The sequence below is a fragment of the Pseudophryne corroboree genome, chromosome 2 (genome assembly GCF_028390025.1).
Source record: "Pseudophryne corroboree isolate aPseCor3 chromosome 2, aPseCor3.hap2, whole genome shotgun sequence".
Classification (NCBI taxonomy): Eukaryota; Metazoa; Chordata; class Amphibia; order Anura; family Myobatrachidae; genus Pseudophryne; species Pseudophryne corroboree.
Window position 1 is genome coordinate 185,411,026 of NC_086445.1, and position 25,171 is coordinate 185,436,196.

General features: G+C 48.2%; 1 long non-coding RNA gene across 2 annotated transcripts in view; it reads right to left on the minus strand.

Moving 5' to 3' along the window:
* Positions 1-2,515: 2,515 nt before the first annotated feature.
* LOC135050620 (uncharacterized) overlaps positions 2,516-25,171 on the minus strand; it is a 106,060-nt gene continuing 83,404 nt past the window's right edge. Inside the window, exon 3 of one of the 2 annotated variants that reach the window (XR_010241700.1) lies at positions 2,516-2,825. This is a non-coding gene — a long non-coding RNA (uncharacterized LOC135050620). Of the gene's footprint in view, positions 3,117-25,171 lie in introns of both variants that reach the window. The other variant, XR_010241701.1, reaches the window with a different exon arrangement.

The following is a 25,171-nucleotide window of genomic DNA, read 5'->3' on the forward strand; positions in this document are numbered from 1 at the left end:
AAGCCATGCCAGAATGCAGCATACAGGGCCTCGTCGTTCCATGCCAGTTCGGATGCCAGGATCTGGAACTGTATCAGATATTGTCCTACAGTACGTGACCCCTGGCGTAAACGGAGAATCTCGGATGAAGCTGAGGTTACCCGGCCTGGCTCGTCGAAGATGCGCCTGAATGTTGACACGAAGGCAGTGTAGGAAGATAGCAGGGTGTCGGACCTCTCCCATAACGGTGATGCCCAATCAAGGGCTGAGCCACTGAGAAGAGAAATAATGTAGGCAATTTTTGTACGGTCACTGGGAAAATTGCCAGGTTGTAGCTCAAACTGAATCTCACACTGGTTGAGAAATCCCCTGCAGAATCTTGGAGATCCGTCAAATTTTGCTGGCGTTGGAAGATGAAGACGTGGAGCAGAAATGGGTAAGGTGGGTGGGTTTATAGCTGGAGTCACTGTGGTTGACGCACCAGACGCGCCTGATCCACGGAGAGTTGTCTGAATCCCATCCAGCCGAGTAGAGAGATCCTGGAGACAGCGGATGATGTGGCCCTGTGCAGCCTCCTGATGTTCTAGTCGGGCTGCCAGTTCTTGCATTGGCCTGGCCGCTTGATCCTGGTCTCCGGCTGGATTCATTAGGTCAGTGCTTACTGTCACAACTGAGGGCCTGAGCTGACGGGAGGCAGCCTCAGTTGTAGGGGCTGAGATGTACCGGAACCTGGGAGGTTGTATCAGACCCCTGGACATGTAAGTAACATGAATAATAACTGCCCGAAGGCGTGACCACGACAACTTGGATAAAAGTCAATGATGTTTATTATGACAACTCCGCAACACAGCAGCAGTAAAAGAAAACGTAAAAGTCAGCAAAGAATAAATACAGTTCCTGGGTACTACAGGATGGCAAATGAAGAGAAAGTGCCAGAGGGTTCAGGTAAGGAATTGAGTAGGTCACTGGTTGAGGAAGAGCATACCATTTCAGCTTGGATGTTCTCAATCTTGTCCTTGAAGTAGGAAGCAAGATCTTGCGCCTTGATAGTGGCTGGCGGGTTGGGTGAATGAGGGTTAAGAAGTGATTTAAATGTATTAAAAAGCCGTTTGGGGTTAGAGGCTTGAGCAGAGATGAGAATTTGGAAATATGTTTGTTTGGCAGTGTCCAGAGCATTACAATAAGAGTGGTAGACAGTCTTATATGTGTTGAAGTCACTTGGAATACGAGATTTACGCCACTGGCATTCAACTTTGCGTGACAGTTTTTGTAGGTGTCTTGTTACTTTAGAGTGCCACGGTTGACATCTAGGCCTATGTGGAGTGTGATGGGTAGCTGGAGCCACTTCATCAAGGGCTATCTCTAGAGTCTGGTTCAGGTGTGATACAGCCATCTCAGGATAAGGGAATGCAGAAATAGGTAAAAGCAGTTGCTGCAGTGAGGTGGAAAGTTCTTGAAGATTAATTGCATTAATATTTCTGCGGGTTTGAGGAGGATTGGAGGATGTCAGTGGCACTGAGTTTTAAGTATTAGTGGAGAGCATGCAGGCGATAAGGTTGTTGTCACAACTGAGGGCCTGAGCTGACGGGAGGCAGCCTCAGTTGTAGGGGCTGAGATGTACCGGAACCTGGGAGGTTGTATCAGACCCCTGGACATGTAAGTAACATGAATAATAACTGCCCGAAGGCGTGACCACGACAACTTGGATAAAAGTCAATGATGTTTATTATGACAACTCCGCAACACAGCAGCAGTAAAAGAAAACGTAAAAGTCAGCAAAGAATAAATACAGTTCCTGGGTACTACAGGATGGCAGGAGCCACAGGGCACTGGTAGTGTGAGATAGTTCTTATGATCTTCTAGATGGAAAGTCCTTACCAGGCCCGACTGTAGCAATGGAGATAACCCAGGATTGTGCCAGCTGGTGTTCCAGGAAAAGCTGGGTTGCTGAAGATAAAACAGCTGCTGTGAATACTGGCTGGAACCAGACTGTTGTTAGCACGGAGTGGATACTGGCTGGAACCAGTTAAATAATAAATGAACTTGGGAGCGATGAAATAATAATACCGGTGGAGAGTGGTAAAGTGTAGAAAGGACACCGGCCCTTTAAGGGAAGCTGTACTCTGCTGGAAGCTGAGCTGGAAGCAGGTAATGTTGTAGCTGGAAACAGATGAATCCACAATGGATTGGAGAGTCAGGCTACACCGCAGGTGGAATGCTGGTGCGGGTCTCTATGGTGGAAGTCTTGAGACAGGAGCTGGAACCTGGAAGACAATCACAGGAGAGAGACAAACAGGAACTAGGTTTGACAACCAAAGCACTGACGCCTTCCTTGCTCAGGCACAGTGTATTTATACCTGCAGCAAGGAAGGGATTGGCTAGGCAATTATGCAGATTATCAATACTGAGAACAGATTGGTGGAAATGATCAGCTGACAGAATCCAAGATGGCTGCGCCCATGCAGACACTTGGAGGGAAGTTTGGTTTGTAATCCATGTGGTAATGAAAACAGTAATGGCGGCGCCGGCCACCGGAGACAGGAGGCGCCAGGCTGACAGATGCACATCCAACCACGCGGACACAGCGGAGGCCGCGGCTGACGTAATCGCCACTCAGACACTCTGCATGCAGAAGAGCAGGGACGGCGGCGGAGGCCGCGGGAGACGCCATGCCAGGTGTAATATGGCGTTTACTGTGACAGCGTCCCAGAGTGACAGGAGAGGATACAGGAATGTACACATCAGGATAACAGATGGGATCCGGTCCTGGAGCGCTGAGCCAGCCTTAGGAGGCATCTGATGGGTAAGAAATGGCGTCCAGATACCCGGATCGTGACAGTTGTGACCTGAGAGAGGGAAAGGAGTGTTAGTGAGTTCAGAAACGGAGCATAGTCTGGTAAATACTAGATCAAGGCAGTGGCCCTCCTGATGAGTAGAGGAGTCAGTCCATTGTGAGAGGCCGAGAGAGGAGGTCAGAGAGAGTAGATTGGAGGCATGAGCAGCAGATTTTGGACTTTCAGTAGCAATATTGAAATATCCCATGATAATGATGGAGACATCAGAGGATAAGAAGTGAGGGAGCCAGGCAGAAAAATCATCTAGATATTGTTTGGGATGCCCAGGGGGGCGATAGATAGCTGCAACACAGAGAGAAAAAGGAATGAAAATTCTGATAGAATGTACTTCAAATGATGTAAATGTGAGTGATGGAACCAATGGTGTATATTAGTTTTAAACTAATAGTTTAATAATGCTTGGGTACTGTTTATACAGTAGCTCCACCTGATTGAAAGACAACAATTTTATAAAATTTTCTTGTAGTGGAACAAAGACAACTTAAACAACCTTAAAATACATAGAAAAATAAAATGATTTATCTTGTTACATGCAAGAATAGCAGCATCCTCTGTACTACTTACACACTGGGATTGGACTCAGAAGGACTCTCTGTGTGTCTCTCTATCTCTAGACCCAAATGGTTTAGTTGCACAGGACTCAGACACCCAGGCAAGGAGGAGGAGAAGCTGGGATCCCTGTGTCACTTACAGCTCTCTCCAGCCTCCTATCTGTCCTCTGGTCAGAAAGCTCCGTCAGTAGCTCATGAAACATGATATTCCTGTGTCTCTGCCTGTACTGCTTACTGTCCTGCTTGCATTCTGGCTCTCACATTAAAAGGGAAAGCAAGCGATAACAGTGTGCTTTGGCCGGGGGGCCTGGGTTACAGTATGCCCTGCATCCCCCCCCTTACTTTGGCTATGGGGGAGTGGTAGGGGAGATGAGCCACCACCTTCTGCATTCTAAAGGTGGAAGTCCAGCACTTTCTGCAGTTGCACATGTATGGTTCTTACTAGAACAAAGAGACTGGCAGAAACAATTGAAGCCGCTGGGCAAGATCTTCTGTCTGCCTCTCAACCACCAGGCACATGTACAGTATGTAGTGTGCCTGGTGGTTGAGAGGACCTCGATTGTGCCTCTGTATTTGCTAGTGACCCTGTTGCTGCATTCCTATATTGTATCCTTAACCATACCTTCCCCCTCTGATACTACTTTACCTGCTACATAATAGCAGCTAACCGGCTTGTTGAGAGGAAAAATAAGATTTTACTCACCGGTAAATCTATTTCTCGTAGTCCGTAGTGGATGCTGGGACTCCGTAAGGACCATGGGGGGAATAGCGGCTCCGCAGGAGACTGGGCACAACTAAAGAAAGCTTTAGGACTACCTGGTGTGCACTGGCTCCTCCCACTATGACCCTCCTCCAGACCTCAGTTAGGATACTGTGCCCGGAAGAGCTGACACAATAAGGAAGGATTTTGAATCCCGGGTAAGACTCATACCAGCCACACCAATCACACCGTATAACTCGTGATACTATACCCAGTTAATAGAGATGAGCGGGTTCGGTTCCTCGGAATCCAAACCCGCCCGAACTTCATGTTTTTTTTCACGGGTCCGAGCGACTCGGATCTTCCCGCCTTGCTCGGTTAACCCGAGCGCGCCCGAACGTCATCATGACGCTGTCGGATTCTCGCGAGGCTCGGATTCTATCGCGAAACTCGGATTCTATATAAGGAGCCGCGCGTCGCCGCCATTTTCACACGTGCATTGAGATTCATAGGGAGAGGACGTGGCTGGCGTCCTCTCCATTTAGATTAGAAGAGAGAGAGTGAGATTGATTTTAAACAGAGACACTTGATTTACTGGAGCTTAGGAGTACTGTAGAGAGTGCAGAGTTTAGTAGTGACTGACCACAGTGACCACCAGACAGTGCAGTTTTATTTAATATAATCCGTTCTCTGCCTGAAAAAAACGATACACAGTGACTCAGTCACATACCATATCTGTGTGCACTGCTCAGCCCAGTGTGCTGCATCATCTATGTATATATCTGACTGTGCTCACACAGCTTATAATTTTGGGGGAGACTGGGGAGCAGTGCCAGTTATAGGTTATAGCAGGAGCCAGGAGTACATATTATTAAAATTAAACAGTGCACACTTTTGCTGCAGGAGTGCCACTGCCAGTGTGACTGACCAGTGACCTGACCACACTGACCACCAGTATAGTTAGTAGTATACTATATTGTGACTGCCTGAAAAAGTTAAACACTCGTCGTGTGACTTGTTGTGTGGTGTTTTTTTTTTTATTCTATAAAAAACTCATTCTGCTGACAGACAGTGTCCAGCAGGTCCGTCATTATATAATATATACCTGTCCGGCTGCAGTAGTGATATATATATATTTTTTATATCATTATTTATCATCCAGTCGCATCAGACACAGTACGGTAGTTCACGGCTGTAGCTACCTCTGTGTCGGCACTCGGCAGTCCATCCATAATTGTATACCACCTACCCGTGGTTTTTTTTTCTTTCTTCTTTATACATACATACTACATCTCATTATCAACCAGTCTTTATTAGCAGCAGACACAGTACAGTAGTCCACGGCTGTAGCTACCTCTGTGTCGGCACTCGGCAGTCCGTCCATAATTGTATACCACCTACCCGTGGTTTTTTTTTCTTTCTTCTTTATACATACATACTACATCTCATTATCAACCAGTCTATATTAGCAGCAGACACAGTACAGTACGGTAGTCCACGGCTGTAGCTACCTCTGTGTCGGCACTCGGCAGTCCGTCCATAATTGTATACCACCTGCCCGTGGTTTTTTTTTCTTTCTTCTTTATACATACATACTACATCTCTTTATCAACCAGTCTATATTAGCAGCAGACACAGTACAGTAGTCCACGGCTGTAGCTACCTCTGTGTCGGCACTCGGCAGTCCATCCATAATTGTATACCACCTACCCGTGGTTTTTTTTTCTTTCTTCTTTATACATACATACTACATCTCTTTATCAACCAGTCTATATTAGCAGCAGACACAGTACAGTAGTCCACGGCTGTAGCTACCTCTGTGTCGGCACTCGGCAGTCCGTCCATAATTGTATACCACCTACCCGTGGTTTTTTTTTCTTTCTTCTTTATACATACATACTACATCTCTTTATCAACCAGTCTATATTAGCAGCAGACACAGTACAGTAGTCCACGGCTGTAGCTACCTCTGTGTCGGCACTCTGCAGTCCATCCATAATTGTATACCACCTACCCGTGGTTTTTTTTTCTTTCTTCTTTATACATACATACTACATCTCTTTATCTACCAGTCTATATTAGCAGCAGACACAGTACAGTAGTCCACGGCTGTAGCTACCTCTGTGTCGGCACTCGGCAGTCCATCCATAATTGTATACCACCTACCCGTGTTTTTTTTTTCTTTCTTCTTTATACATACATACTACATCTCTTTATCAACCAGTCTATATTAGCAGCAGACACAGTACAGTAGTCCACGGCTGTAGCTACCTCTGTGTCGCCACTCGGCAGTCCGTCCATAATTGTATACCACCTACCCGTGGTTTTTTTTTTCTTTCTTCTTTATACATACATACTACATCTCTTTATTAACCAGTCTATATTAGCAGCAGACACAGTACAGTAGTCCACGGCTGTAGCTACCTCTGTGTCGGCACTCGGCAGTCCATCCATAATTGTATACTAGTATCCATCCATCTCCATTGTTTACCTGAGGTGCCTTTTAGTTGTGCCTATTAAAATATGGAGAACAAAAATGTTGAGGTTCCAAAATTAGGGAAAGATCAAGATCCACTTCCACATCGTGCTGAAGCTGCTGCCACTAGTCATGGCCGAGACGATGAAATGCCAGCAACGTCGTCTGCCAAGGCCGATGCCCAATGTCATAGTACAGAGCATGTCAAATCCAAAACACCAAATATCAGTAAAAAAAGGACTCCAAAACCTAAAATAAAATTGTCGGAGGAGAAGCGTAAACTTGCCAATATGCCATTTACCACACGGAGTGGCAAGGAACGGCTGAGGCCCTGGCCTATGTTCATGGCTAGTGGTTCAGCTTCACATGAGGATGGAAGCACTCAGCCTCTCGCTAGAAAAATGAAAAGACTCAAGCTGGCAAAAGCAGTAGCACCGCAAAGAACTGTGCGTTCTTCGAAATCCCAAATCCACAAGGAGAGTCCGACTCCAATTGTGTCGGTTGCGATGCCTGACCTTCCCAACACTGGACGTGAAGAGCATGCGCCTTCCACCATTTGCACGCCCCCTGCAAGTGATGAAAGGAGCACCCGCAGTCCAGTTCCTGATAGTCAGATTGAAGATGTCAGTGTTGAAGTACACCAGGATGAGGAGGATATGGGTGTTGCTGGCGCTGGGGAGGAAATTGACCAGGAGGATTCTGATGGTGAGGTGGTTTGTTTAAGTCAGGCACCCGGGGAGACACCTGTTGTCCGTGGGAGGAATATGGCCGTTGACATGCCTGGTGAAAATACCAAAAAAATCAGCTCTTCGGTGTGGAAGTATTTCACCAGAAATGCGGACAACAGGTGTCAAGCCGTGTGTTCCCTTTGTCAAGCTGTAATAAGTAAGGGTAGGGACGTTAACCACCTCGGAACATCCTCCCTTATACGTCACCTGCAGCGCATTCATAATAAGTCAGTGACAAGTTCAAAAACTTGGGCCGACAGCGGAAGCAGTCCACTGACCAGTAAATCCCTTCCTCTTGTAACCAAGCTCACGCAAACCACCCCACCAACTCCCTCAGTGTCAATTTCCTCCTTCCCCAGGAATGCCAATAGTCCTGCAGGCCATGTCACTGGCAATTCTGATGATTCCTCTCCTGCCTGGGATTCCTCCGATGCATCCTTGCGTGTAACGCCTACTGCTGCTGGCGCTGCTGTTGTTGCTGCTGGGAGTCGATGGTCATCCCAGAGGGGAAGTCGTAAGACCACTTGTACTACTTCCCCCAAGCAATTGACTGTCCAACAGTCCTTTGCGAGGAAGATGAAATATCACAGCAGTCATCCTACTGCAAAGCGGATAACTGAGGCCTTGACATCCTGGGTGGTGAGAAACGTGGTTCCGGTATCCATCATTACTGCAGAGCCAACTAGAGACTTGTTGGAGGTACTGTGTCCCCGGTACCAAATACCATCTAGGTTCCATTTCTCTAGGCAGGCGATACCGAAAATGTACACAGACCTCAGAAAAAGAGTCACCAGTGTCCTAAAAAATGCAGCTGTACCCAATGTCCACTTAACCACGGACATGTGGACAAGTGGAGCAGGGCAGGGTCAGGACTATATGACTGTGACAGCCCACTGGGTAGATGTATGGACTCCCGCCGCAAGAACAGCAGCGGCGGCACCAGTAGCAGCATCTCGCAAACGCCAACTCTTTCCTAGGCAGGCTACGCTTTGTATCACCGGTTTCCAGAATACGCACACAGCTGAAAACCTCTTACGGCAACTGAGGAAGATCATCGCGGAATGGCTTACCCCAATTGGACTCTCCTGTGGATTTGTGGCATCGGACAACGCCAGCAATATTGTGTGTGCATTAAATCTGGGCAAATTCCAGCACGTCCCATGTTTTGCACATACCTTGAATATGGTGGTGCAGAATTTTTAAAAAAACGACAGGGGCGTGCAAGAGATGCTGTCGGTGGCCAGAAGAATTGCGGGACACTTTCGGCATACAGGCACCACGTACAGAAAACTGGAGCACCACCAAAAACTACTGAACCTGCCCTGCCATCATCTGAAGCAAGAAGTGGTAACGAGGTGGAATTCAACCCTCTATATGCTTCAGAGGTTGGAGGAGCAGCAAAAGGCCATTCAAGCCTATACAATTGAGCACGATATAGGAGGTGGAATGCACCTGTCTCAAGCGCAGTGGAGAATGATTTCAACGTTGTGCAAGGTTCTGATGCCCTTTGAACTTGCCACACGTGAAGTCAGTTCAGACACTGCCAGCCTGAGTCAGGTCATTCCCCTCATCAGGCTTTTGCAGAAGAAGCTGGAGACATTGAAGGAGGAGCTAACACGGAGCGATTCCGCTAGGCATGTGGGACTTGTGGATGGAGCCCTTAATTCGCTTAACAAGGATTCACGGGTGGTCAATCTGTTGAAATCAGAGCACTACATTTTGGCCACCGTGCTCGATCCTAGATTTAAAGCCTACCTTGGATCTCTCTTTCCGGCAGACACAAGTCTGCTGGGGTTGAAAGACCTGCTGGTGAGAAAATTGTCAAGTCAAGCGGAACGCGACCTGTCAACAACATCTCCTCCTTCACATTCTCCCGCAACTGGGGGTGCGAGGAAAAGGCTCAGAATTCCGAGCCCACCCGCTGGCGGTGATGCAGGGCAGTCTGGAGCGACTGCTGATGCTGACATCTGGTCCGGACTGAAGGACCTGACAACGATTACGGACATGTCGTCTACTGTCACTGCATATGATTCTCTCACCATTGAAAGAATGGTGGAGGATTATATGAGTGACCGCATCCAAGTAGGCACGTCACACAGTCCGTACTTATACTGGCAGGAAAAAGAGGAAATTTGGAGGCCCTTGCACAAACTGGCTTTATTCTACCTAAGTTGCCCTCCCACAAGTGTGTACTCCGAAAGAGTGTTTAGTGCCGCCGCTCACCTTGTCAGCAATCGGCGTACGAGGTTACATCCAGAAAATGTGGAGAAGATGATGTTCATTAAAATGAATTATAATCAATTCCTCCGTGGAGACATTCACCAGCAGCAATTGCCTCCACAAAGTACACAGGGTGCTGAGATGGTGGATTCCAGTGGGGACGAATTGATAATCTGTGAGGAGGGGGATGTACACGGTGATATATCGGAGGATGATGATGAGGTGGACATCTTGCCTCTGTAGAGCCAGTTTGTGCAAGGAGAGATTAATTGCTTCTTTTTTGGGGGGGGGTCCAAACCAACCCGTCATATCAGTCACAGTCGTGTGGCAGACCCTGTCACTGAAATGATGGGTTGGTTAAAGTGTGCATGTCCTGTTTATACAACATAAGGGTGGGTGGGAGGGCCCAAGTACAATTCCATCTTGCACCTCTTTTTTCTTTTCTTTTTCTTTGCGTCATGTGCTGTTTGGGGAGGGTTTTTTGGAAGGGCCATCCTGCGTGACACTGCAGTGCCACTCCTAGATGGGCACGGTGTTTGTGTCGGCCACTAGGGTCGCTTAGCTTAGTCATCCAGCGACCTAGGTGCAAATTTTAGGACTAAAAATAATATTGTGAGGTGTGAGGTATTCAGAATAGACTGAAAATGAGTGGAAATTATGGTTTTTGAGGTTAATAATACTTTGGGATCAAAATGACCCCCAAATTCTATGATTTAAGCTGTTTTTTAGGGTTTTTTGAAAAAAAACACCCGAATCCAAAACACACCCGAATCCGACAAAAAAAATTCGGTGAGGTTTTGCCAAAACGCGGTCGAACCCAAAACACGGCCGCGGAACCGAACCCAAAACCAAAACACAAAACCCGAAAAATTTCAGGCGCTCATCTCTACCAGTTAACAGTATGAAATATAACTGAGCCTCTCAACAGATAGCTCAACAATAACCCTTTATTTAGGCAATAACTATATACAAGTATTGCAGACAATCCGCACTTGGGATGGGCGCCCAGCATCCACTACGGACTACGAGAAATAGATTTACCGGTGAGTAAAATCTTATTTTCTCTGACGTCCTAAGTGGATGCTGGGACTCCGTAAGGACCATGGGGATTATACCAAAGCTCACAAACGGGCGGGAGAGTGCGGATGACTCTGCAGCACCGAATGAGCAAACTCTAGGTCCTCCTCAGCCAGGGTATCAAACTTGTAGACTCTTGCAAAAGTATTTGAACCCGACCAAGTAACGGTATCCGTTCACATGGTCGACCATGTTATGGTCGACAGTCATTAGGTCGACCACTATTGGTCGACATTGACATGGTCGACATGGACACATGGACGACACATGAAAATGGTCGACACATGAAAGGTCGACACATGAAAAGGTCGACATGAGTTTTTTTACTTTTTTTTCTTTTGGGGAACTTTTCCATACTTTACGATCCACATGGACTACGATTGGAACGGTAAAGTGTGCCGAGCGAAGCGGTAGCGGAGCGAAGGCACCATGCCCGAAGCATGGCGAGCGAAGCGAGCCATGCGAGGGGACGCGGTGCACTAATTGGGGTTCCCAGTCACTTTACGCAAAAAACGACACCCAAAAAAGTTAAAAAACTCATGTCGACCTTTTCATATGTCGACATTTCATGTGTCGACCATTTTCATGTGTCGACCATGTGTCCATGTCGACCATGTCAATGTCGACCAATAGTGGTCGACCTAATGACTGTCGACCATCACATGGTCGACCATTCATACCGGAACCCCAAGTAACAGCTCGGCAAATTTGTAAAGCCGAGACCCCTCGGGCAGCCGCCCAAGAAGAGCCCACCTTCCTCGTGGAATGGGCTTTTACAGATTTAGGGTGCGGCAGTCCAGCCGCAGAATGTGCAAGTTGAATCGTGCTACAGATCCAGCGAGCAATAGTCTGCTTAGAAGCAGGAGCACCCAGCTTGTTGGGTGCATACAGGATAATAGCGAGTCAGTTTTCCTGACTCCAGCCGTCCTGGAAACATATATTTTTCAGGGCCCTGACTACGTCCAGTAACTTGGAATCCTCCAAGTCCCAAGTAGCCGTAGGCACCACAATAGGTTGGTTCATAAAAAACTGATACCACCTTAGGAAGGAATTGGGAACGAGTCCTCAGTTCCGCCCTATCCATATAAAAAAATTAGATAAGGGCTTTTGCATGATAAAGCCGCTAATTCTGATACACGCCTGGCCGACGCCAAGGCCAACAGCATGACCACTTTCCACGTGAGGTATTTTAGCTCCACGGATTTAAGTGGCTCAACCCAATGCGACTTCAGGAAATCCAACACCACGTTGAGATCCCACGGTGCCACTGGAGGCACAAACGGGGGCTGACTATGCAGCACTCCCTTAACAAAAGTCTGAACTTCAGGCAGTGAAGTCAGTTCTATTTTGGAAGAAAATCGATAGAGCTGAAATCTGGACCTTAATGGAACCCCATTTTTAGGCCCATAGTCACCCCTGACTGTAGGAAGTGCAGAAATCGACCTAGCTGAAATTCCTCCGTTGGGGCCTTCCTGGCCTCACAGCACGCAACATATTTCTGCCATATGCGGTGATAATGGTTTGCGTTCACTTCTTTCCTAGCTTTAATTAGCGTCGGGATAACTTCCTCCGGAATGCCCTTTTCCTTCAGGATCCGGCGTTCAACCGCCATGCCGTCAAACGCAGCCGCGGTACGTCTTGGAACAGACAGGCCCCCTGCTGCAGCAGGTCCTGTCTGAGCGGCAGAGGCCATGGGTCCTCTGAGATCATTTCTTGAAGTTCTGGGTACCAAGCTCTTCTTGGCCAATCCGGAACAATGAGTATAGTTCTTACTCCTCTCCTTCTTATTATTCTCATTACCCTGGGTATGAGAGGCAGAGAAGGGAACACATACACTGACTGGTACACCCACGGTGTTACCCGAGCGTCCACAGCTATCGCCTGAGGGTCCCTTGACCTGGCGCAATATCTTTTTATCTCTTTGTTGAGGCGGGACGCCATCATGTCCACCTGTGGCCTTTCCCAACGGTGTACAATCATTTGGAAGACTTCTGGATGAAGTCCCCACTCTCCCGGGTGGAGGTCGTGTCTGCTGAGAAAGACTGCTTCCCAGTTGTCCACTCCGGGAATGAACACTGCTGACAGTGCTAACACATGATTTTCCGCCCATCGGAGAATCCTTGTGGCTTCTGCCATCGCCATCCTGCTTCTTGTGCCGCCCTGTCGGTTTACATGAGCGACCGCCGTGATGTTGTCTGACTGGATCAGCACCGGCCGGTGTAGAAGCAGGGGTCTTTTTCGTGTATGGAAGTCTCCTGACTTGTCCATAGTCCTTGGAAGTTTCTTCCCTGTGTGACTGCCCCCCCAGCCTTGAAGGCTGGCATCCGTGGTCACCAGGACCCAGTCCTGTATGCCGAATCTGCGGCCCTCTAGAAGATGAGCACTCTGCAGCCACCACAACAGCGACACCCTGGCCCTTGGAGACAGGGTTATCCGCCGATGCATCTGAAGATGCGACCCGGACCACTTGTCCAACAGATCCCACTGGAAGATCCTTTCATGGGACCTGGCGAATGGAATTTCTTCGTAAGAAGCTACCATCTTTCCCAGGGCTCGCGTGCATTGATGCACCGACACCTGTATTTGTATTAGGAGGTCTCTGTCTAGAGACGACAACTCCTTGGACTTCTCCTCCGGGAGAAACCGTTTTTTTCTTGTTCTGTGTCCAGAACCATACCCAGTAACAGTAGACACATCGTAGGAACCAGCTGCGACTTTGGAATATTCAGAATCCAGCCGTGCTGTTGTAGCACTTCCCGAGATAGTGCTATTCCGACGAACAACTGCTCCCTGGACCTCGCCTTTATAAGGAGATCGTCCAAGTACGGGATACTTATTTCGGCCATTACCTTGGTAAATACCCTCGGTGCCGGGGACAGACCAACGGCAACGTCTGGAATTGGTAATGACAATCCTGTACCACAATTTTGAGGTACTCCTGGTGAGGAGGGTAAATAGGGACATGCAGTTAAGCATCCTTGATGTCCAGTGATACCATGAAATTCTCCAGGCTTGCAATAATCGCCCTGAGCGATTCCATTTTGAACTTGAACCTTCGTATATAAGTGTTCAAGGATTTCAATTTTAGAATGGGTCTCACCGAACCGTCTGGTTTCGGTACCACAAACATTTTGGAATAGTAACCCCGGCCTTGTTGAAGGAGGGGTACCTTGATTTCACCTGCTGGAAGTACAGCTTGTGAATTGCCGCCAGTACTACCTCCCTTTCTCCGAGGGCAGCAGGCAAGGCTGATGTGAGGTAACGGTGAGGGGGAGTCGCCTCGAACTCCAGCTTGTATCCCTGTGATACTACTTGCAGAACCTAGGGATCCACCTGTGGGCAAGCCCAATGGTCCCTGAAGTTCCCGAGACGCGCCCCCACCACACCTGTCTCCACCTGTGGAGCCCCAGCGTCATGCGGTGGACTCAGAGGAAGCGGGGGAAGATTTTTGATCCTGGGAACTGGCTGTCTGGTGCAGCTTTTTCCTTCTTCCCTTGTCTCTGTGCAGAAAGGAAGCGCCTTTGACCCGCTTGCTTTTCTGAAGCCGAAAGGACTGTACCTGAAAATACGGTGCTTTCTTAGGCTGTGAGGAAACCTGAGGTAAAAAAAATTCTTCCCAGCTGTTGCTGTGGATACGAGGTCCCAGAGACCATCCCCAAACAATTCCTCACCCTTATAAGGCAGAATCTCCATGTGCCTTTTAAAGTCAGCATCACCTGTCCACTGCCGGGTCTCTAATACCCTCCTGGCAGAATGGACATTGCATTAATTTTGGATGCCAGCCGGCAAATATCCCTCTGTGCATCCCTCATATATAAGACGACGTCTTTAATATGCTCTATGTTAGCAAAATATTATCCCTGTCTAGGGTATTAATATTATCTGACAGGGTATCAGACCACGCTGCAGCAGCACTATTCATGCTGAGGCAATTGCAGGTCTCAGTATAGTACCTGAGTGTGTATATACAGACTTCAGGATAGCCTCCTGCTTTTTATCAGCAGGCTCCTTCAAAGTGGCCGTATCCTAAGACGGCAGTGCCACCTTTTTTGACAAACGTGTGAGCGCCTTATCCACCCTAGGGGATATCTCCCAACGTGACCTATCCTCTGGCGGGAAAGGGTACGCCAGCAGTAACTTTTTAGAAATTACCAGTTTCTTATCGGGGGAACCCACGCTTCTTTCCACACTTCATTCACTCATCTGATGGGGGAACAAAACACTGGCTGCTTTTTCTCCCCAAACATAAAACCCCTTTTATGTGGTACTTGGGTTAATGTCAGAAATGTGTAACACATTTTTCATTGCCGAGATCAGATCATGCAACGGATGTTCCTAGTGGATTGTGTATATGTCTCAACCTCGTCGACACTGGAGTCAGACTCCGTGTCGACATCTGTGTCTGCCATCTGAGGTAACGGGCGTTTTTTGAGCACCTGATGGCCTTTGAGACGCCTGGGCAGGCGTGGGCTGAGAAACCGGCTGTCCTACAGCTGTTACGTCATCCAGCCTTTTATGTAAGGAGTTGACATTGTCGGTTAATACCTTCCACCTATCCATCCACTCTGGTGTCGGCCCCACAGGGGGCGACATCCCATTTATCGGCCTCTGCTCCGCCTCCACGTAACCTTCCTCATCCAACATGTCGACACAGCCGTACCGACACACCGCACACACACAGGGAATGCTCTGACTGAGGACAGGACCCCACAAAGTCCTTTGGGGAGACAGAGAGAGAGTATGCCAGCACACACCAGAGCGCTATATAATGCAGGGATTAACACTATAACTGAGTGATTTTTCCCCCAATAGCTGCTTGTATACACATATTGCGCCTAAATTTAGTGCCCCCCCTCTCTTTTTAACCCTTCGAGCCTGAAAACTACAGGGGAGAGCCTGGGGAGCTGTCTTCCAGCTGCACTGTGAAGAAAAAATGGCGCCAGTGTGCTGAGGGAGATAGCCCCGCCCCTTTTCCGGCGGACTTCTCCCGCTTTTTCTGGAATTCTGGCAGGGGTATTTTTACACCTATATAGCCTTCCTGACTATATATGGTGTAGATTTGCCAGCCAAGGTGTATTATATTGCCCTCAGGGCGCCCCCCCCAGCGCCCTGCACCCATCAGTGACCGGAGTGTGAGGTGTGCATGAGGAGCAATGGCGCACAGCTGCAGTGCTGTGCGCTACCTTGTTGAAGACAGAAGTCTTCTGCCGCCGATTTTCCGGAACACTTCTTGCTTCTGGCTCTGTAAGGGGGCCGGCGGCGCGGCCTGGGACCGAACGATCGAGGTCGGGTCCTGTGTTCGATCCCTCTGGAGCTAATGGTGTCCAGTAGCCTAAGAAGCCCAAGCTACCTTCAGTCAGGTAGGTTCGCTTCTTCTCCTCTTAGTCCCTCGCTGCAGTGAGTCTGTTGCCAGCAGATCTCACTGTAAAATAAAAAACCTAAAATATACTTTCTTTCTAGGAGCTCAGGAGAGCCCCTAGTGTGCATCCAGCTCAGCCGGGCACAAGATTCTAACTGAGGTCTGGAGGAGGATCATAGTGGGAGGAGCCAGTGCACACCAGGTAGTCCTAAAGCTTTCTTTAGTTGTGCCCAGTCTCCTGCGGAGCCACTATTCCCCATGGTCCTTACGGAGTCCCAGCATCCACTTAGGACGTCAGAGAAATGGAGTGCTGACTCTCGGTGCTTATCCCTTTTGGGTGCTCTATTTTCTATTTTAGAGCAAAAACAAGATATCTGCAATGTAATGTGTTCCAGTACTGAAATACTTGAAGGAATGTGTTTGTATAGCAACATGCAGCTGCATTCATTTGCACAACACCACAGGAACATAGGCCCTCATTCGAGTTGTTTGCTCGTTCTTTTCCTTCGCATCGGTGCGATTTTCCGCTAACTGCACATGCGCAATGTTCGCACTGCGGCTGCGCCAAGTAAATTTGCTAAGAAGTTTGGTATTTTACTCACGGCATTACAAGGTTTTTTCTTTGTTCTGGTGATCGTAGTGTGATTGACAGGAAGTGGGTGTTTCTGGGCGGAAACTGGCCGTTTTATGGGAGTGTGTGAAAAAACGCTGCCGTTTCTGGGAAAAACGCGGGAGTGGCTGGAGAAACGGGGGAGTGTCTGAGCGAACGCTGGGTGTGTTTGTGACGTCAAACCAGGAACGACAAGCACTGAACTGATCGCACTGGAAGAGTAAGTCTGGAGCTACTCAGAAACTGCAAAGAAAAATCTTTTCGCAATATTGCGAATCTTTCGTTCGCAATTCTGCTAAGCTAAGATTCACTCCCAGAGGGCGGCGGCTTAGCGTGTGCACTGCTGCGAAAAGCGGCTAGCGAGCGAACAACTCGGAATGAGGGCCATAGAACATTCAAATTTAGAATCCACATTAAGCTGAATTGGAGAACTAGGATCTGAGGTAGAGAAATTCACCCACCGGGTGAAGATTTAGTGAGCAAGGAGACGCATTGTGAGTGAGAAGATTAGCCATGTGGGAATGATGCAAAAGGGCTGGCAACACAACTTTATGGGTAAGCCCAGAAACAAAACGGGTGAGCCCAAGGGTTGTATACAGAAAGTAAATTTCCAGATCTGTTACCCTAAATTCTTATTGAAAAAATAAGCATTGATCTGTACGGTAGAACCTTAGATGGCAGTCAAGAATTCACTGTAGGGGGCGTGGCCTAGCTGCAGATCTGGGCAGACGTGTTTCACTGGAGCTCCTGCCTTACGCCCATATAAAACAATACTCTGGTGCTCCCTGGTGATCTTGGGGACCCCCCTTTATCAGCTGGGGTCTTCCTGTATTGGGCAGTGAGGTCCGCGGAGCCGGCGGGTGTCTCCTGCACCCGTGCGGGTTGCGGCCTTCTGACCCAGGAGAAGCCGGGACCTCTATTTTGCTGCTGCCCCGGAGGAGGAGGCCTCGTGTGGCTGGAGTCCGCCGCGGAGGGTGCCCCCCCCCCCACGTCGGGGCTCTACTTCCCTTCCCGCCGCCCTCCACTCTGTTGCTCCGAGTGGAGGCGAGTGTTGCCCGCTGCCCCCTTACCTCGGACAGAGGCCCGCCGGACATCGCGGTCGCGCTGAGGAGAGCCGGAGGCGGGCGGACTCTGCCGCTCTCTCCCGCCGCAGCTGCTTCACCCGCTCATCAACGCCCGGACTGGGGGATCCCGGCCTGCGCACTACACCCGCCGCTGCACTCGTTCCCGGCTGCTCAGTTAGTGGCCTTTGAAGGCCTGGACGGCCGGAGGTTTCCACGAAGGTCTGGCGGCGCCATTTTGCTTACTGGCGTTGCGCCCACACGTGAACCCCTCACAGCGTGTACTGAGGTGGCGGCTTGGTCCTGCTTCTGCCGCTGCTTGGGGGGAATCTATTGGTGCCTCTGTCCCCCGGGCAATCTCTGGGGCCGCTACAGCTGTTCTTAAAAAATAAATAAAAAGAAGGGGGCATGGCTTAGCGGCGGAGCGGATCAGAGCTACAACCAGGGAGCTCCTGCTATTATATGCCCAAAGGGCCCGACCCCTGCCCCCCTTGCAGCCCCTACAGCCTTCCTGCTGCTGCACGCGGTGCTGGGAGGCCCAAGGCGCTCGCCCCAGGTGGTGGGACCGAGACAGGAGGTGGCGGCCATCTTCACACCACAGTCTACAGTGCATAAGGAGAGCCCAAGACACTGCTGCTGTGCTGCCCTACCAGTAGCTTTACCATTATCCTAAACCTCAGCAGCTCAGATTACCCTCCTGAGCCCTGTCTACCTGCATGACCGTTCCTGAGGTCGGAGTCCTCTGCTCCTACAGCTGCTTCCACATTCTCCATTGGGTCCACTGGGCCCTCTCTGTTGAGAAATTGACGACATCTACCCACAGGAGTCGGGCACGCTGCTGTACCTATAGGATGTAGGCACCTTTCCAATGTATCTCCCCCGCAACTCCCCGCAATCATTTTAGCTGACACAATCACGCACATGGCATAGAGGATATCTGCCGTTCTGGGCCTTAGACGAAATACTCCCTTCTACTGGGGTTCTTCTATTTTCTCAAGGTGATACAAGATGCCTCCAAAAAAGAATAAAGCCTCCAAGTCAATTTCTCAAGTTGCCTTTTTCAAGCCCTCCCCTTATCGTAATAAGTCTCAAGGGCCTGAGGCTCCTGCCACCGGCTCGGATCCCCCACCTACGACTTCCTCACCCATGATGGCCTTACCCTCATCTCAGGATTCCCCCTCCTCTCCACGCCTGGAGGACAGTGAAGCCATAACGGTAGGCACCATGAAGCTTTTGTTACACCAGTTTAAAGATGAGGTGGCGTCAGAATTCCGTACTATGCTGCAATCCTGCCAGCGCTCCGTTGAGGACTTGGGCGAGCGGACCGGACATTTGGAAACAAAGATGGGTGAGGTGGTGGGCTCTCATAATACCCTTATCGACTCCCATGATACTCTTGAGGGGGAAGTAGCGGCTTTGCGGGATAAAGTAGCAAACTTGGAGGACCGCTCACGCAGAAATAATCTCAAGCTAAGAGGGGTTCCTGAATCCGTATCTATTAGCAGCCTACATGACTATACAATCGAAATATTCAAGAAGCTGCTACCCTCAGCTACATCTGCGGACTTGTTATTGGACCGTATTCATAGAGTTCCGAAGGCCCGCAGCGCTCCTGAAGGTGCGTCGAGGGATGTCTTAATGAGAGTCCATTTTTTCCACATTAAAGAATCCCTGCTTAAAGCGGCTAGACCTACCTCTGACACAGTGAAAGCTTTGGGCCAGCTTCAACTTTTTGGAGACCTATCACAATACACCCTAATCAGGAGGCGTTCCTTTCAGCCCGTCACCGCGGCCCTTCGGAAAGCTGGAATCATATATAGATGGGGTTTCCCCACGCGTTTATTGATTTCTAGAGAAGGGTCAACTATTGTGGTGTCTTCGGTCGAGGACGGTATGAGACTTCTTCACAAATGGAATATAGCTGGAGATCAAGGGGCCGGCTCTCCTGACCGCCGACTTCAGCCGGACTGGTCGACGGTTGGGAAGTAGGCCCTTCCCACTGCGGTACTTTCCCTGCCAAGAATGGCCATTTATAGGACTTGCGTTGTTTCCTATAAGATAGTACTAATTTTAGTGTTAATTATAAGTCAATTGCCTTATTACTTCATGTTTCATACTTTTTATACCATTGTAAAGCGGGACTTTTCTCTTTAAAGATAGTTGTTGTGTCACGGGTTTCTGGTCTGGTTTGTATGCTCCTCTTTGGGCCGTCTTGTTGCTGTAATTACAGTATCACTCTTTGCCGGTTCCAGGATCCTGTGACTCATTACAAATTAGCCTATCATTCCATTCCTAACGACATTCATCTGTTATGCCATGTGCGATTGTTTGATTATAATGTTTACAAAATTTTGGTTATTTGATTGCGGGGAGGTTGGCCACTAACCTCCCAACCTTGATGGGTGAGGCACTGTATGTTTTGGCGTCTTACTATGACTTCGTCTCTGCACGGAGTCGGCTTTGTTTTGTGTACTGTGTTTTTCTCTTTTCTCTTTGTCCTCCTCTGTGTGTCTCCCTTTGTGTCTCGTTCCCCCCATGCTTTTTTTTTCTTTCACTCTGTGTTCAGGGTACTGTACCTCTTTAATGGTATTCTTTGGTTTCAGCGGATGCTCCTCCTCCTGGTTAGTTTGTCATGGTTAATTTGGTATCACTGAATGTAAAGGGATTGAATTCCCCACAGAAGCGTAGATTGGCCTTATCTTCCTTCTATAAACTGAAGGCGAATGTGGTCGCTATCCAGGAAACTCATTTTAGGAAATTAGACCCCCCCAGACTCTACGATAATCATTTCCCTACCTGCTACATGGCTAATGGTCCCGTAATAAAGGCCGGAGTGGCTATACTGATTTCTCGTGACTGCCCATTCACTCTCGAATCCCAACTCGTAGACCCCGAAGGCAGGTATTTAATATTAATTGGACAGCTCGAGGATACTACTGTTACTTTGGCTTTTTGTTACGCACCTAACTCTGGTCAACTCTCCTTTTGTAGGAAACTATTCTCCCTGATACAGAACCACGCTAAAGGTGCCGTCATGCTATTGGGGGACTTCAACTTTGTTGTAGACCGTTCTGTTGATAGATCTCTCCCCACTAGAAGCCCCTTAGCTAAACCCAGAACTTCCCCTGTTTATACCCTTGGGCTTCGCCAATTGTTAGGAGAGTACGATCTCTACGATGCGTCGAGAACTAAATATCCTACAGTCAGAGATTACTCCTTTTATTCACATGTACACTCCTCATATTCTAGAATCGATCTAATTTTGACTGACAGAGGGTCACTACCGGCCATCACGAAAATTGATATATTACCAATGTCATGGTCTGACCATTCTCCACTGAAGGTGGTGTGGAAACTTGGGGCCCGTAAAGTCTCACCGGGCCCTTGGAGACTAGGAAATTTCCTGTTATGCCATCAGGAAGCTTCACTTGCCATGCAACAAACCTTAAAGTTATATTTAGAAACTAATAAACCCGAGGATACTTCGGTCTTTAATAATTGGTGCTCTTGTAAGGCTGTAATGCGGGGGGCTGCCATTCAGGCTGCTTCACGGTTAAAACGTTCTCAAAATGCTGAACGTCTTTTGGCTGAAAGCGAAGTTGCAAAATTAGAATTAGCTCATAAAGCTGACCCGCAGAATAGAACTGCCTTTAAGCTTTTGCTTGCCGCAGGGGAAAAGGTGAACATTTTTTCTCTTCGGGAAGTACAACGCAACCTTGCCCGATTAAATCAGAGATTTTATGTATTTGGAAATAAGGCAGGGCGTCTCTTTGCACGGAAACTGCAAGGCCAGCGAGCTAAGGCCAGACTTCATTTTGTCTATTCCCCTACGGGCTCAAGAGTCTCTGACCCTTATAGTAAAGCAGACACCTTTGCAGAGTATTACTCCCGACTCTACAACCTACAGGCAGATACTAATACTCCCCAACCCATTGAAGCTGAAATTCAGTCCTTTTTAAAAGACCTGTCCATACCGACACTGAATTCCGAGGCCTGCCTGTCCCTCAGCTCTCCCTGGACTATTCCTGAACTTGAGGCAGCTATTGACGGTCTTCCACGTGATAAAGCGCCGGGGCCAGATGGATTTCCGTCTAATTTCTACAAAACTTAGAAAGCAGAATTGGCACCAGTGTTATTGGCAGTCTTCAACGAGGCGTCGGAGTCTGGGAGGTTCCCGTGGGAGATGCTTGAAGCGCGGATAGTTGCTATCCCTAAGCCGGGTAAATCTCCCACATCCGTTCAAAATTACCGACCGATAGCTCTGTTGAACACAGACGTAAAGCTTTTTGCTAAGATTATCGCTAACCGTCTCAGCCCTCTATTGCCCTCCCTTATAGCTGCTGATCAGGTTGGCTTCGTCCCGGGCAGGCAGGCCCCGGACAACACTCGGAGAGTTTACAATGTCATGGAGTATTGTGATGCTAATAAAGCGCCACTCCTCGTCCTATCGTTGGACGCTGAGAAGGCGTTTGATAGGTTACACTGGTGTTACCTGAGATCGGTTCTAGGTAAGTTTGGCTTCCAGGGAAGGTTTCTGGATTCCATTTTTGCTTTATATTCTGCCCCCTCTGCTAAGGTGTATGTAAATGGGTGTCTATCCAGGGGCTTTGATATTTTCAACGGCACCAGACAGGGGTGCCCTTTGTCTCCCCTTTATTTTTGCCCTGGCTATTGAACCCCTGGCTGAGACTATTAGGTCTGATGTGGAGGTCTCGGGACCCGAGATAGGAGGATTGAGTCATAAAGTCAACCTTTTCGCAGATGATATTCTACTCTGTCTGACCAACCCTGAATCCTCCCTTATCGGTCTCCACGCCATATTAGATGGGTATTCTAGAATATCATACTATAAACTGAATACATCCAAAACGGAGGCACTACCGCTCCACATCCCACCACATATCCTGGCCTTACTTAAGGATAAATACAGATATGCTTGGCAAGCGAGAACTATTAAATATTTAGGTATACATCTATCACTTGACAGAGATCTGTATGACTGTAACTACTCACCTTTGTTTAGCGCCTTCGAAAAATTGATTAAAGAATGGTCTTTACATGAAATCTCTTGGCTGGGGCGTATCTCTGCAACTAAGATGGTACTGCTTCCTAAACTCATTTACCTATTTCGGGCCATCCCACGCAGCTTCCCTAAACCTCTTAGCGTTAGGGCTAATAAGATTCTATCACACTTCATTTGGAAGGGATCTAGACCGCGTATCTCTAGGCAGGTTCTGTCATTGCCCAAGGGCTTTGGCGGGGTTGCTTACCCCAACTTAGATGCATATCACTCCGCCTGCCTTCTTAGTCAGGCCCGCGACTGGTATGCCACCCATTCCCCCAAACCATGGGTAGTCATTGAGAAATCCTTTTTAGGGTCGATTAACATTACAGATCTATTTCTACTGCCGATAAATAACGTTCCGAAATGGACTGGCCCTGGATACGCGATTAGATGTACCTTGAAGTCATGGCACTCCGTGGCTATATCTGACCCAACTATTGCATTACCGGCAGCGGATCTTTCTATCAGAACCGTTGCTTGCACTATCCCTGATCTTATATTAGACACCTGGATTGACGCTGGAGTTGTGAGATTGAAGGATCTTTTCTTGAATGATGGTTTGATTCCCTTCTCTCAGCTTCAGTCTAAGTTTGGGATATCAAAGCATGATTTTTTCAAGTACTTACAATTACGACATTGGCTCCAGTCTAATGTTGACAGGTCTGGTGGCCCCCTTCCCCTTCCTCTACCTGCTAATATGCTCTCTAGATTGTCTACCTCTGGTCATAGGGGTGGGGTATCCAGATGGTATCAGTATATTGTTCTTTTGAATAAAACCGGTAAACTCCCTGCGCAGATTAGGTGGGAGAAGGATCTGTCTATTGTACTTCAAGAGGAAGAGTGGGATACAATTTCCTCACAGTGCTTTAAGATCTCTAAATGTCTCCAGCATTCAGAAATGTTCTATAAACTATGCAATAGGGCGTACTTCGCTCCGCAGAGGCTTCACCGTATCTGGCCCTCGACCTCCCGGCTATGTTGGCGAAAATGTGGTGATGTAGGTACCATTCTACATATTTTCTGGGATTGCCCAGTTTTGAGGCCTCTGTGGACGGAGGTGTTCTCTCTTTTGGGGGAAGTAGTGGGAGCGACTGTGCCACTAGATCCACTATTTGCCTTATTCCACTACTCTCCTCACGCTCTCCTCAGCTGCGACAATTATATTGTAGATCACATTTTCATATCAGCTAAGGCGGCGATAGGCCAACTGTGGAAATCACAGTCCATACCTCACATTCAGACGGTTATTAATAATACCCATAAGCACTTCCTTTTTGAAACAGCGGGATGTGTGTACTCTTCCTCTCCTTCTTCTATCTATATGAGATGGTTTAAATGGAGCGAATTCCGGGAGAGACAGGGTCACTCTGTCATTTTTAGTGATCCCATTGATATGGCAATTCTAAACTCTCCACAATCTGATAACACCCATTCGTAACAGATGCCCCCTATCTATCTATCTACATATCTTTATGTTACAATATCTGAGTAAGGTATTCCCCTGACATATGTTGTTGTTTTTTTTTTTTTTTCCCCTCATGTGTCGCTGTCTTGTTATGTCTTTCTCTCTTTTCCTCTCTACTGAGCTCTCTATCTTATTACTTTTATGGTTATAGTTATGATTGATAGTTAAAAGAAACTATGTACACTATTAGTGAACTGAGCCTCTGAATTCAGATGTGTTGTTTATGATCGGGCTTTATGTGTTCGCTCAATGTAGCACTCTCTATACGATGTATGTTCGTGTACATTTATTTGTTTTTTCCTCTATATTTGGAAATTAATAAAAAAAATCATTATTGAAAAAAAAAAGAATTCACTGTAAATCTATTGATATTTATGTCATTTAACAAAACTCCACAGAGGCCTATGGTCTCTGTCATGTAAATGGGAAGGTGAATAAGCCTGTAGTTATAACACGTGGCCTAATTCATGTCTGTACGCACACCCTACGCAGCTGCGACTGCAAGCTGCAGACTTGCTAATCAGTGCAAGTGAAGCTGCCGCCCAGAATATATAGATGCCCACAGGAGTCATTGCAAAGTTCTCAGCAAATATATTATTATTTATTAAGTTTCTTATATAGCACAGAAAATTCCGTTGTGCTTTACAAATGCGCACACATAGGCAGCACCGACGCACAAACAAGGAACATTGACTCCCCGAGTGAGTGTATGGTCATGTAGACTGGCAGCTAGGGAGGCCAATCCCAGGCCGTTTTTTCAATCCCGGGATTCGGGATTGAAAAACGGTCAATCCCGGGATTCCCGGGATTGCAGTAGGGATCAGAGAAAGTTGTAGGGAGCAGCGCTGGAGGGAGGGTGTAGGTAGCGGTGCGGGAGGTAGGGAGGGTGTAGGTAGCGGTGCGGGAGGTAGGTAGGGTGTAGGTAGCAATGCGGGAGGTAGGGAGGGTGTAGGTAGCGGTGCGGGAGGAAGGAAGAGTGTAGGTAGCGGTGCGGGACTCAGGAGGGAGGGTGTAGGGCGCGGGAG